The following is a 12,995-nucleotide window of genomic DNA, read 5'->3' as shown; positions in this document are numbered from 1 at the left end:
GCTTTTTGGTTGAGTATGGTCAGCGTGTCATAGACATTTGTAATCAAAGCAAAAGAAATATGGCAGGACAGACACATAGGTATTAGCTAAGAGAGTCGTGGTATAAAAATTAAAAATAGATATGCTAAGACAAAAAACAATTCAGATTTTAGTGGTCCACTCAAAAGTCTAGTTTTCTTATGATAAAATTGCTTATAAAGTAAGAGGTGCTCTTGGAACTGTGCTCAGGAACAGGCGATCCTGTTACTATCTACATTTGACTTCCGTATTGTTGATGTTATACATTTAAGAAAAATCTTAAAGTCTTGCAGTATTTTCTCATCTTTTTTGTATGTTCTAATGCACCACTCTCTTGTGTATTCAAGTTAGAAAGCAAAATCTTAATTGAACATCAAATTAGGAAAACAGGGATTGTTCGGAAGTGTTTGACAGTCTATCTCCCCCCCTTTTTTTTTTTGGTCATTATTTGTGTGGATATACTAATGAGTGTAAATATTATCTGTTTTGTTTCCTAAGTAGTAGTATTCCCAGAGTGCATTCAAATATAGTTATTCTGTTAGAGACCGTACTAACTCTGTATTTGTGTGAAAGAAGTATTAATAAGCACATTCATTGCATCAGCTTGGGGAAAAACATAGGCTATTGTAGATATCTTTGTTTTAGTTTTATTTGTATGCAAAATGGCTAAATTCACTGGGCTAAGCAATAGTGAAAAAGAAAGTTATGAAGTTGGACTTTAGATACAGTAAATAGATACAGGAAGAAATGCTGGCATTTATTTTTGTGGTTTTCGGGTTTTGTTTTGTTTTGTTTTGTTTGGATTTGGTTTTTTCGAGACAGGGTTTCTCTATATAGCCCTGGCTGTCCTGGAACTCACTCTGTAGACCAGGCTGGCCTCAAACTCAGAAATCCGCCTGCCTCTGCCTCCCAGAGTGCTGGGATTACAGGCATGCACCACCACTGCCCAGCTGTGGTTGTTTTCAATTTCAGTCTGTTCGTTGCTTTTAGACTTCATGGTCTTTTAGTATTTCAAGGAGATTACAGAATATAAATGAGTACAAAAAGCTGTTCAGGGAGAAACTTACAAATAGGTAGTTTAAAATATTTTTAAAAATTAATACTAACATTCTTTATTAAATAAATGTCTTACTATGGGCTATTGTCTCTATTACTTCCTCTCTGAAGATGGAGTAAATATTAACATTGAATTTGTTGCATGGTGGTGTTATGAAATTGATCATAGTCACGTAAGAACAAATCTGGGCTTGAAGAGTCATGATTTGTATGCATGTGTGGTAGTGAGGATTGAACTCAGAGCTTCAGGTCCTCTACCACTGAGCTGTTCCCTAGATCTCTTACATATTTGTTTAATGATAGGGTCTCATGAAGATACCCAGGCAGGCTCTCTATTTGGAATCGTCCAGCATCAGCCTTCTGAATAGCTAGGATGACAGACCTGAGACACCAGGCATATGTGCTTGCACTATAATGATTTTGAATACTATTTGTTGGTAGATCTAGTTTGTGAGCTTTCCCCCTTTGTTTTGGAGCCTAATCCATTATTACCCTAATTCAGTCCATATAAAAGTCTTGGTTTTTTTGGCCTTGTGATACATGGGTGAAATAATTTAAAGAAACCATGTTTCCTTTGAGAGGAGTTTGTTTGTTTGTTTGTTTGTTTACTTATTAGGTGAATGGATTGGGAATATATGGATGAAGAGAAAAACGGTACCTCTTTACTTTGTAAAAAGGAATTTTTTTGTGTGTAGTATACATGGAAAAGTTGAATTTCTCAGTTAGTAAAGCTTAATAATTATTTGCTTAAGATACAGCCTGTCTTATAAAACTTATCATATGTTTGTTATAATCAAAAGCAAATTTTTGCTAGACATGGTGGTACAGTCCTATAATGCAAGTGCTTAGGGTTGATGCAAGGAATATCCTTAACTCTGTATCTAGCCTGACTACAGAACAAGACCCTGTCTTTTTTTAAAGGCGCGCGCGCACACACACACACACCAGATATTTATGGAGTGTTTAAAGTTTTTTATTTAACATTCTTTGAAAAAATAACTAAACATTATTAAAAATACTTATGCTATTCAGAAGTTACAAAGTAAAATGTTTAACCTTTTTTTTTTTTCATTCCTGCATTCAAGAAACATCCAGAGGTATATTTTTGGTAGTCCTTTCTGATCGCCTATTAAACTTATTCTTATGCCCTGACTTCTCTTCTTGTAAAAGAGTCCTACTGCCTGCTGTGATATTGCTCTTTCAAGAAAGCATTCCTGTCATTGTAGTGTCTCACACTTGTAACTTCAGCGCTGGGAGGCTACAGGAGGAATGTCATAGAGTTTGAGGGTATCCTGGGCTACACAGTAAAATCTTGTCTCAAAAACACAACAAAATACTCCAAAAAATGGAATGTACATTAAATATCAAAGAAGTTAGGTTTAGGAAAATATTAAAATACTTGTCAAACTTTTAGATTAATGATAGGACTTATTATTCGAAGTTGGTTATTTTATTTATTAGGTATAGTGACTTTTTATCTTCTAGATCATTTATATCCTTCCACTTTCTTTTATTTAATATTTTTATTTTATGTGTCTGAGCATTTTGCCTACAGTATATATGTCCTTCGTGTGTATACCTGCTACCTGTGGAGGCCAGAAGAAGGTGTTGATCCCCTGGAACTAGAGCTAGAGTTGTAAGGCACTGTGTGGGTGCTGACAGCTGGGTCCTGTATAAGAGCAGCTGCTGCTGGCTCTTAACCAGCAGCCGTCTCTCTCAGCCCTTATGAGTTCTTACACGTCTGTTTTCTTTTTTCTTCTATAAATTTTAACATTTTTACACAAGTGCTCTTATTCAAAGACTATCTTGCTACATAGGTAGTTACATTTTCATGTAGATTTGATGTTTGAGTTTTGATTATTGATTGAAATTATTTTATGTTCAAGAATGATAGGAAGTGTAGCTAACTAACCTTGCATTTTAATATGATTACTTCATACCCCCTTTGAAATTGCTAGTTTTAGTATAATAAAATTTGTCTTGAATATTTTTACTCTCTTATGTTCATTTGGCGCATATATATATATAATCTTTTCTAATCATATTTAAAATTACTTTGCTATTATTTCATCAACTGCTAGTAATATTCGTGAAGAGCAAGAAGTGGGAAATTATTCATTTGTTTTTGTTTGTTTGCATTTACTGAAATTAGATGTTTTGTGAAATATGTATAGAGTTTTTTTGGTATGATGAAACCAGTAATATCTTTAGAACTGGTGTATTTGTAATATTAGCTCCATTTTAGACAGTTACCTTTGCGAATTAATAACCCTCGGATCTTTTAAATTATCAAGTGAATGGATTTTCTGTTCTTTTTTTTTCATCAGAAATTGCTTATAGGGACACTTATTTACCAATTCCATGTTTTAAGATTTTCATAAGGAAACCTGAGAGATAGTGAAAATATTTGCTACTGGAAATAAAAATAGCATTAAAGCAAAATAGCTCTCAGGTCAGTAGGGATTATAAGAAGAGAAGTTGAAAGATGTGGGCGAAATTAAAGAGGTCAGAACCAGCAGTAAGGCTCAGCAGGTAAAGGAGGAAAGATGCTGGATTGGAAGCCTCAGGGCCTGAATTTGCTCCCTGGAACCAAAGGACAGGTGAAAATAGAGAACCCAGCTTCACACAGTTGTCCTATGACTTCCACATTCTATGCCTTGCCATGCATCTCGTGTATAAATAATAAAGTTGGAAGTTTTTCAAATCTTAAAATTGAAGAGGCCGATGAAGATATAAAAAGATAAAACAAGGAAAGAAAACATTGAAAATAAGTTTTAAAAGTGCTACATAAAGAAAGTAGTATCTCAATTTTTCCCTTTTTCTTTTTCCTTTTTTGTTTTTGAAAATACACAATATATTCTGATTAGTTTCCCCTTCCTCAGCTCTTCCCAGATCTTCCACACCCATCCAGATCCATACCCTTTCTTTCTCCTTTTCATCAGAAAATAAACAGGCATCTAAAATAAATGAATAACTAAAATGAGATAAGATCAAACCTACGTATAGGAGAAAACAAACAAAAAGCCAAAATATAAAAAGCATAAAAGACACAGACACATAGACATACCCAGAAATCCCATAAAAAACACAAAACCGTGAACCCTAATATATAAGCAAAAGATCTATAGAGTAAAAATATGCCCAGACAAATCAAGACAAAATTCCTCTAAAACTATCCCTGAGTTTGTTTTGTGTTGGCAATCTACTGCTGGATTTGGTACCTGACTTTAAGTGTGGTTTTTATGCCTAGTGAGACTTCGTTGGAGAAAACAATTTTTCATTTGGGAAAGGTTATCACCAATTGGAGATAGCTTCTGGGTTAACAATGAGGACTTGTCTTAGAGCTGGGACCCCATGTGTCTTAGACTTGTACAGGTCCTGGGCAGGCTGCCACAGTCTGTGAGTTCACTGTCAGCACACAGTTTCCTTGGTGTCCTCCATCTCCGCTGGCTCTTATAATCTTTTCTCCTCTTCAACTCTATTACCCGAGCGAAGAGGGATTTGATGGAGGCATCCCATCTAGGACTCCGTGTTCCAAGGTTTTTCACTCTGTACATTGTCCAGTTGTGGGCGCCTGTATTTGTTCCATCTACTGCAGGAGGAAGCTTCTGTAGTGATGGCCGAATGAGATACTGGTCTATGAGGATAACAGGATGTTGTTAGGAGTCATTTTATTACTACATTGCTTTAGCAGAGCAGTAGTATTTGGTTTTTCCTTAGGTCTGTGACCTATTTTATGTAGTGGTCACTTAGGGGTTTGTTGCACCTACAACCTTGTGCCACTAGTGCATCAGCATATCCTGTCAGCAGCTCACTCTTGTAAGTCAGAGGCTTTGTACCTGGGCTGATGCTTACCTTTCTCCTCTGGTGGTATGCACAGTACCTTCTAGTACCATGAGCAGTAGTTAGTAAGGGTGACGACTCTAGGTAGGTATCTGTGCTGAATGAATTATTAACGCTGTTTTTGAGAATGTTCTTTCTTTCCACTGATTATGAGAGAAAACCTATTCCATGCTTGACTGTTTAAACTGTTCTGTGTTCTTGGCTTTTATGTTCAGAAGACATTTTCTTTCTGTGTTTGTGTGTCTAAATTTCCTTTTTTTTTTAAGGACACATATTATATAGGAATAGGGACCTATTCTACTTCAGTATGACCTCATTCTAACTAATAATAGTTTTGAATAAGGTCATGTACTGAAGTTCTCAGTGATAGGATGTAGACATATGAATTTGAATTGACATCATTTAACCCATAACAGTGTCAGTTAGGAGTGGACCCAACTCTTCTGCTTCCCAGCTTGTTTTTTATCACATGTATGAGCATAGAAAAAAATACCTGTATGAGATGCAGTTTATTTCATGCAGAACATACAGGAGCATGACTTAAATTTATAAAGCTACTCTTTAAAATTTTAGTTTGACTCTTTTTAACATATTGTTTGAGTATTTCATGCGTGTGTGTAATGTTTTTTGTTCATATCTAACGTCACTCACCGTAAGTCGTCTTGGACCTTCTCAAACACATTCTTCCCCCAACATTCATCCTCCTTTTTTGTTTTGTTTTATTTTTTTGAGACAGGGATTTTCTGTGTAGCCCTGGCTGTCCAGGAACTCACTGTGTAGGCCAGACTGGCCTCAAACTCAGAAATCCGCCTGCCTCTGCCTCCCAAGTGTTGGGATTAAAGGCGTGCGCCACCCCCATCTGGCCATATTCTCCTTAAAAACAGCGCTCTGAATCCTGTTGGTGCTCCCTATATGGACATGAGTGTAGGGCCATCCTGAAAAATGGGCAGCCTATCAGGAATCACACTTCGGGAAGAAAATCCTCTCAACTCTTTAACTAGGGGCTGGTCTTAAAAGCCTCCCTCCCATCTATCATTTAACTTTGATTGGCTTGATCTTGTACAAGTCGTATAGGCGACCACAGCTGCCGTATGGACATTAATGCAGTGGTCCTGTCATGGTCAGAAGGTATTGGGCCTTATTTGGCCAGATACTGAGGCCTAGTGAGGAAGCCTGAGCCTGTGCTCAGTTTAGAGACCTGTGTCAGTCACTTCTGTACTGGAGTGACTCAGCATGATCTGCTTAAGCTTGCCCCCATACCAGCCATCACCTTTCCCTTTCCCCACCTCCTCCCTCAGCCCTTTATAAACAAAGGACTGATAGAATTAAAACAAGCTCCTGCTTTGACAGACTCCCTGCTCAGGGTGGTCATTCTCCATGCCACAGCATTCACTACTCAGCCCAGTAGAGACTCGGTTGGACCCGGTTCTCTCCTCTCAGCCTGGACCTGCAGGCAGAGAGCCTGCACACTGGTACCCAATGCACTGTTGATAGTAGTCTTCCTGAAACTCTGGCTTAAAATCCTTCTCCTCTTCTTCTCTGAAGCTTCCTGGGCCTTCAGAGAGTGTGATGTAGATGTTGGTTTAGGGCTGAACACTCCACCTTCACTCAAATCTTGTTATTTAGTTAATGTCTTGTTCTCTTGATTTTTCTGAAAATCATGTTTTATTTTTATATTACGTTTTTTTAAAATGTGAAATATCATGAATAAGCTACAATATCAAATCTCAGTTCAGAGAGCCAAATTCTACTTTTGAGAGTAATGAATTTTCACAAGTTTTCTCCCCTCCTTCCTTAAATATGTCTTTTAAATAATTTTTTGTTTCATACATGTATACAGTTTACTGGGATTGGGATATAGCTGGCTGGCAGAGCACTTGTCTAACAAGCACATGGCCCTGGATTCCTGGGGGCAACAAAGAAGTAGAGCAGTGGACTCCCACACCTCTGTCCTCTGTCTTGGAACTGCAGGCATGTGCCATTGTACTTGGTTTATGTGCACCTGAGGGTCAGACTCAGCTCTGTGTACATGGTTGGCGAGATTCTTCTACCACCTGAACATTCGTCATTGGCTTAACCCATGCCTCCTTGAATGGATTAAATTGGGACATAAGATTCAAGCATGAGCCAAATGATTATATGTTTAAAAGAAGTGTTAAAGTATTATATGTGTGTGTGTGTACACTACACATAATAGATTATCAATTTTCTTTATTTTGTGAAAGTCTTGTGCTGGAAGCAAAGCCTACAGTTTAAAAAAAAAATAAGAGAAACTGGCTTATCAAAGGGAGACAGATTCTGGCGACAGATTCTTAGAGCCAGAGTATACTGTGACTGAATAGTCTCATGTATTTCTTCTAAGAGATCCTTCCATTAAACACACACACACACACACACATATTTCACACTTGATGTTTTTACCAATTCATGACAGATTTTTCTACGATGTACCATTTGTTATATTGTAGTTGGTTTTTGTTGTGAGGGTGTGTTGTGTGATGTGTGTGTGGCATATGCACATATGGACAGACTCTTGTTTGAGCACATGCTAAAGTCACAGCAATATCCTTTGCACCTTGGTATTTGCTGTCTTAGAATTGCCATTGGTGTGATGAATCAGCATGACCAGAGCAACTTGTACATGAAACAGTTTATTAAGTTTCCTTACAACCATTTGTCTCAGGAAAGAAACTCAAACAGGATGGGTACCTGGAGGCAGAAGGAGGCCATGGAGGAGTGCTGCAGGTAATGACTTGCTCCCCATGGCTTGTTCAGCACCACCAACCTGGGGAGTGGCACCGCCTACAATGGGCTGGGCCTTCCCACATCCATCCTTACTTTAGAAAAATGCCTTACAGGCTTGCCTACAGCCTGATCTTCTGGAGATATTTTCTCAATTGCGGTTCTCTTACTATAAGTCAAGTTGCCTTAAAATGAGACTTTGCACTTGGAGACAAAATCTCTCACTGAGCCAGAAGCTCAACAATTTGGCTGGACTAACTAGTCAGTGAACCTCAGGGATCCACCTCTTTCCCCTCACAGGCAGATGCCAGCATGCTTGGCTTTACATGAGTTCTGGGTATCCAAGGTTGGGCCCCCAGGTCTGCACAGTAGGCTCTTTACCAACACACCCTTCCATGTCTCTCCACTTAGTCTTTATACAAAAGCTGGGAGCTGTACAGCAGTGTGAATGAACAATAGGTGTGAAATATTCAGACTAAAGGGAAAGTGTTCATTATAATGATTGTTCAGAACGGATGAACAGAGTAGCTCCTCTCCTAATCCAGCTGCTTTCCAGACTGGCACTTTGACACTCTTTGCTGATCATACAGTTTCTTATCTGGAATCCCTTTTCTGTTTCCAGTCTCCTTTTAAGACATAACTCTTTAGTTGAATGACTCCAGGTATGTGTGCTTTCAGTATAAGATTTTCTAAAAACAAAAGAACCAGATGATGTTCATGTGCTTAGCAGTGTGCTAGATGTTTTACAAATTATTTAAAGGTGAAAATCATTATTTCTATGGAAGGAAACTAAAGATTAGAGAGCAAATACTTTTCAATATTCAATCTAAAAAAATCAATTTAGTACTTAAGTTGTATGCATGGCCTTCTGGATAGCTGAAAATAATGGTTAACAGCTTTTCAAAAATTATCTCTTTAAAAGAGAAAATAACTCTATATAAATTTTTATATAAACTGCCACCTTCAACATTACTTGAAGACAGATAATGCCAAACTAAAATATAATTACATTTTAATGTAGCAACAGTCTCCTATAGGCTTCCTTCCCTGCAACAAGGCCTTGTAAGCAAAATTAGACATGATGTGTCACTGAAATAGAAGGAACACTAGTTAAGGGAGAGTTTGAAATATTACCAAATATTTGAAAGACTGAATTCCTCCATACAAAATCTAAATAGATCTCAACAAAGTCACAAGGTAGATCACTCTATAAGCCATTTTAAGAGCCAGAGATCAATTTTTGTTAAGGTAGTAAATGTGATTTAAAGAGATAGTCTAAATAAAAACCTTTCTAGGATACCCGCCCCACAAAAAAACCACAAAAAACAAAAACAACCCAGAGTCTTATGAGACAGGGCCTCTAAGACTACAAAAATAAGATGAAGACAAAATTTATAATGAGGAGTTACAAATCAAGTGAGGAAACTTCCTCATGCTTCTGAAATATCCATGAAACAAAAGAAAACTAGTGGTCTGTATTTCAAATAGAACTAAGCACATTCATTGAGGATATGAAAAATTAGTAGGGACTTTCAAAGACTGGAAACCAGCCAAGAGAATGAAGGTATGACTAGGATACTAAAGTTCTTAGTAGGAATGAAAGCCATAAAGGGGGACTAATACTCCTGTTAAAGAAAAAAGTTCTAATTCAAGAGAACTTTCAGGGAATGGGAAAGACTTACTTTGAAAAGGCTTACTGGGTAACTGTATCTTGAATGTTGAAGGTATGGTATCTTTGCATATACCTCAAAGAATGATCCAACTTGAACAAAGAACTGAAAATATTAAGTTTAAGTTGATTATTTCAGGTGTTTCACCCCAGTGTCAGAAACGTAACCAAAGCAAAAGAATTCACCCCAGTGTCAGAAAAGTAACTAAAGCAAAAGAATTAAAACTTTCTTAAAACTAATTTGGAAGCACAAGAGACCTCAGAAAACAAAGGCAATCCTGAGTAGGGATGGATGGTTGGCTGTATTATTATATCTGATTCATGTTACATTACAGAGCCATAGTAGCATGCATACATACACACACACACACACACACACACACACACACAAATGAAACAGAATAAAAAAGATCCAGACAAACTCACACAAATACAACCACCTGGTGTTTAACAAAGATGCCAAAAATACTCACTGGAGAAAAAACAGTTCTCAAATAAATGGTGCTGTGAAAACTAACTTTTGGATTCAAGAATGAAACTAGATCTTTATGTCTCACCCTACACAAATATTAACTCCATATGGCCAAAGACCTTAACACAAGACCTGACACTCAAGGTTTGTGGGTGAAAAAGTAAACAAACTACTTGAAGATAAAAGCATAGATAAGATTTTTCTGAATAGGACTGCAGTCAGGAAATAAAATCAGTGATCAAAAATGCCACCTCAGGAAGTTAAAAGGCTTCTGACAGCAAATTAAACATTTAACCAAGTGAGGAGACGGCCTGCCCAATGGGAAATCTTTGCCAGCTGTATAGCTAAGCTAAGTGTTCTTATCTAGAGTAATGTACAACAGAGAACTTTAAGAGAGGAGGAAGGTACTCCAATCTTAAAATGAGAGAGAGGGGGGAGAGGGGGGAGAGAGAGAGAGAGAGAGAGAGAGAGAGAGACTTAAAGACCTAAAATCAGGGTTTTCAAGACAAACAAATGGCCAATAAATATTATTTAAATGTCCAATAACCTTACCTATCAGGGAAATCTTAAACAAAACTACTTTGAGATTTTTGTTACATCCCAGAATGGCTATTACAAGAACACAAATGAGAACACATGCAGGTGAGGGTGTAGGGGAAAGAGATCCATTATTCATTGTTGCTAGGAATGAAAACTGATGTGGCCACTTTGGAAATCAATGTTGAAATTTCTCAAAAAGCCAAAAATCAAATTACCACAATGGGTATGACCCAGCTGTACCACCTTTGGTTGACTATACATTCAAAGGATTCCATATCCTATACTTATGAGATGACACTTGCTCATCTGTGTTTAGTGCTGTTCTATTCATAATACCAAAGAAGTGAAATGAACCTATGTATCTATCAACAAAGAAATAGGTCGTGAAAATGCGGTGCATATGCAGAATGAAACTATTCAACTGTCAAAATGAAATGTGACATTTGCAGGAACAAGAATGGATCTAGAAAATACCTGAGATCAGACTTGGAAGGGTAGACATTACATGGCATCTCTCACATGCAGAACTTAGTTTCTGATTTTTATATATTTCATAGGAGTAAGTGTATATAGACAACAGAAAACTTTAGGGAATCCTGAAAAGTGAAATTAGGGGAGGAAGGTTCAATTAACTCATGTATTATCTGAGTAGAAGGGTAATACTGGGAGCAATAGGATTTAATCAGTAGCAGATGACAGTCATGGGGAAGGTGAACCAAAAGTCAACATGAAACTGTCATAAAGAAACCTGCTACTTCTTAAACTAACTTAAAAAGAAAGAAATAGGGTGCTGAGAGACAGCACAGCACTGGATGCTCTTCTAGAGGACCCGAGTTCAATTCCTGTCACCCACCATGGTGTTTCACATGGTCTGTGCCCCCAATCCTCGGGGATCTGATGTCGTCTTCTAACAAATACTAAAAAACTGAAGAAAAAAATGGTAAATTATTTTTGAAAGATAACTTCAAGTTAGGTTGTTTTTTATATTTAGAAAACTAGTTTGGAAAAAATGTGTTTTAGAGGCTCTATTAAGGTCATTGAAATGTCTGTGATCAAGTAGTTATTATTAAATAAGTTCCAGTAAGTTCTATATTATTCCAGTAGACTTATTATTGTAAGGATATATCTTAAGAACTCTTATGTCCTATTTTTAATGTAATCTTTAAGGCTTATAATATGAAAGGTATCATATCTGACCTTAACAACCACAATGCCTACTAGTCTGCTTCAAGTTGAATAATAATAACAAACCCTATCAATTTGATTTTCAGAAGTAACAGGTCTTATTAAATATGATTTAGGAAGGTGGTAGATGCTAAATAGTTATTTTTGGTCAAAATAGGCCAGAATTAGGCAGAGTAAAGCATATCAAAGATGTGGATTAATATTAATTTTCTTGCTATAATTCTTTTCATAATAGGAAATATACTTTGATAATAGATTGCTGGGTTTTTGTTTTTTTGTTTTTGTTTTTGTTTTGTTTTGTTTTGTTTTTTTTTTTTGATGGAAAAGTACATTGTGTGCCCTTCATTCCCTCTCTGTGTTTTGGTGCCATAACCTTTCCAGCATTCCTTTCCCATTTCTCATCTCTAATGACTACTTCCATCTCCCTTCTAAATCACCCTTTTTACATGAGAGAATATAATTACCTTCTTTTATTATAGACTTCTCAACATTGTTTATTTTCCTTATCCATGGTTTTTTTATACTTGACATCTTGTGTTTATTTTGTGTTTATTTGATTAATACAAGCTCAGAACATTTAAGAATTTGGCCTGTTGAAGAAGACAATATAGCTGGCATGGAGTCGACCAGGGCAGGTTATTAGAAAGAGAAGAGACTGGTGGAACCAGAATCTGTAGAACCTTGGAAGTCATTGTATGGACTCTGACTTCTGTGCTCAGCGACATGAGTTATTGAAGACTTAAGAGGAGGCTCAGTTAGATTCTTGTAACTGGATAACTTTGAAACCACATAACCTGAGAAAGCTATTAAGGTAGAACTCACAAGGACTAAAGTTGGTTGTTGAACTCTTATGGGCTGTGAGAGGTATGAATGAAGTAATTCAAATCTACTAAGCAACTTAGAGAACTATGAAAACCTGCAGAGTTTGGAAAGGTTAATAAAATAATAAATTTCAGTTGTGTTATAGTTTGTCTTAAATAATCAGGAGAAGATAATAGTGACATCAGGGAAATCAAATTCAGAGGTAGAAGGGTAGCTTGAGTTGTATGTGCATTTAAATGTGCATGTGTCCTGTGTTGGGATGTGTAGATGTATCTTGTAAGCTGCGCAGTCTTGACTGCTGCTTCAGCCCTCTTTATTTTTAATTGTTGGGCTTTGATTTTAATTATAGTTTGGTATTAAATACTTGATGAGCTTTGTCTCTTTATCAGTGTAATGTGAGGCAAGATTAAGCATCTGATTTTCAGGAAATCTTTTGTAAAGGAAGAAAGCAAGGAGCTGACTCTCAGTGAGTATAGCCCAGCTGACTCTCAGTGAGTGTACCCAGCTGACTCTCAGTGAGTGTAGCCCAGCTCTGATTCCTCCTGCCTTCGCCTTCTAGGTTCTGGAATGAGAAGCAGCTACTGTGACTATACCACCGTACATCTTTTTTGTTTGCTAGTTTTCTAGTGTGAAATTATTTCACATAGA

The 12,995-nt window shown here is 37.0% G+C and overlaps 1 protein-coding gene across 4 annotated transcripts in view; it reads left to right on the top strand.

Annotated features, from left to right (window-relative positions):
• Cert1 (ceramide transporter 1) overlaps nt 1–12,995 on the top strand; it is an 89,091-nt gene that overhangs the window by 7,073 nt on the left and 69,023 nt on the right. The gene's annotated exons all lie outside the window — the stretch shown is intronic.

Source organism: Apodemus sylvaticus, chromosome 16 (genome assembly GCF_947179515.1).
Source record: "Apodemus sylvaticus chromosome 16, mApoSyl1.1, whole genome shotgun sequence".
Taxonomy (NCBI): Eukaryota; Metazoa; Chordata; class Mammalia; order Rodentia; family Muridae; genus Apodemus; species Apodemus sylvaticus.
The sequence above is the reverse complement of the archived record's forward strand: the minus strand, read 5'-3'. Positions and strand labels throughout refer to the sequence as shown.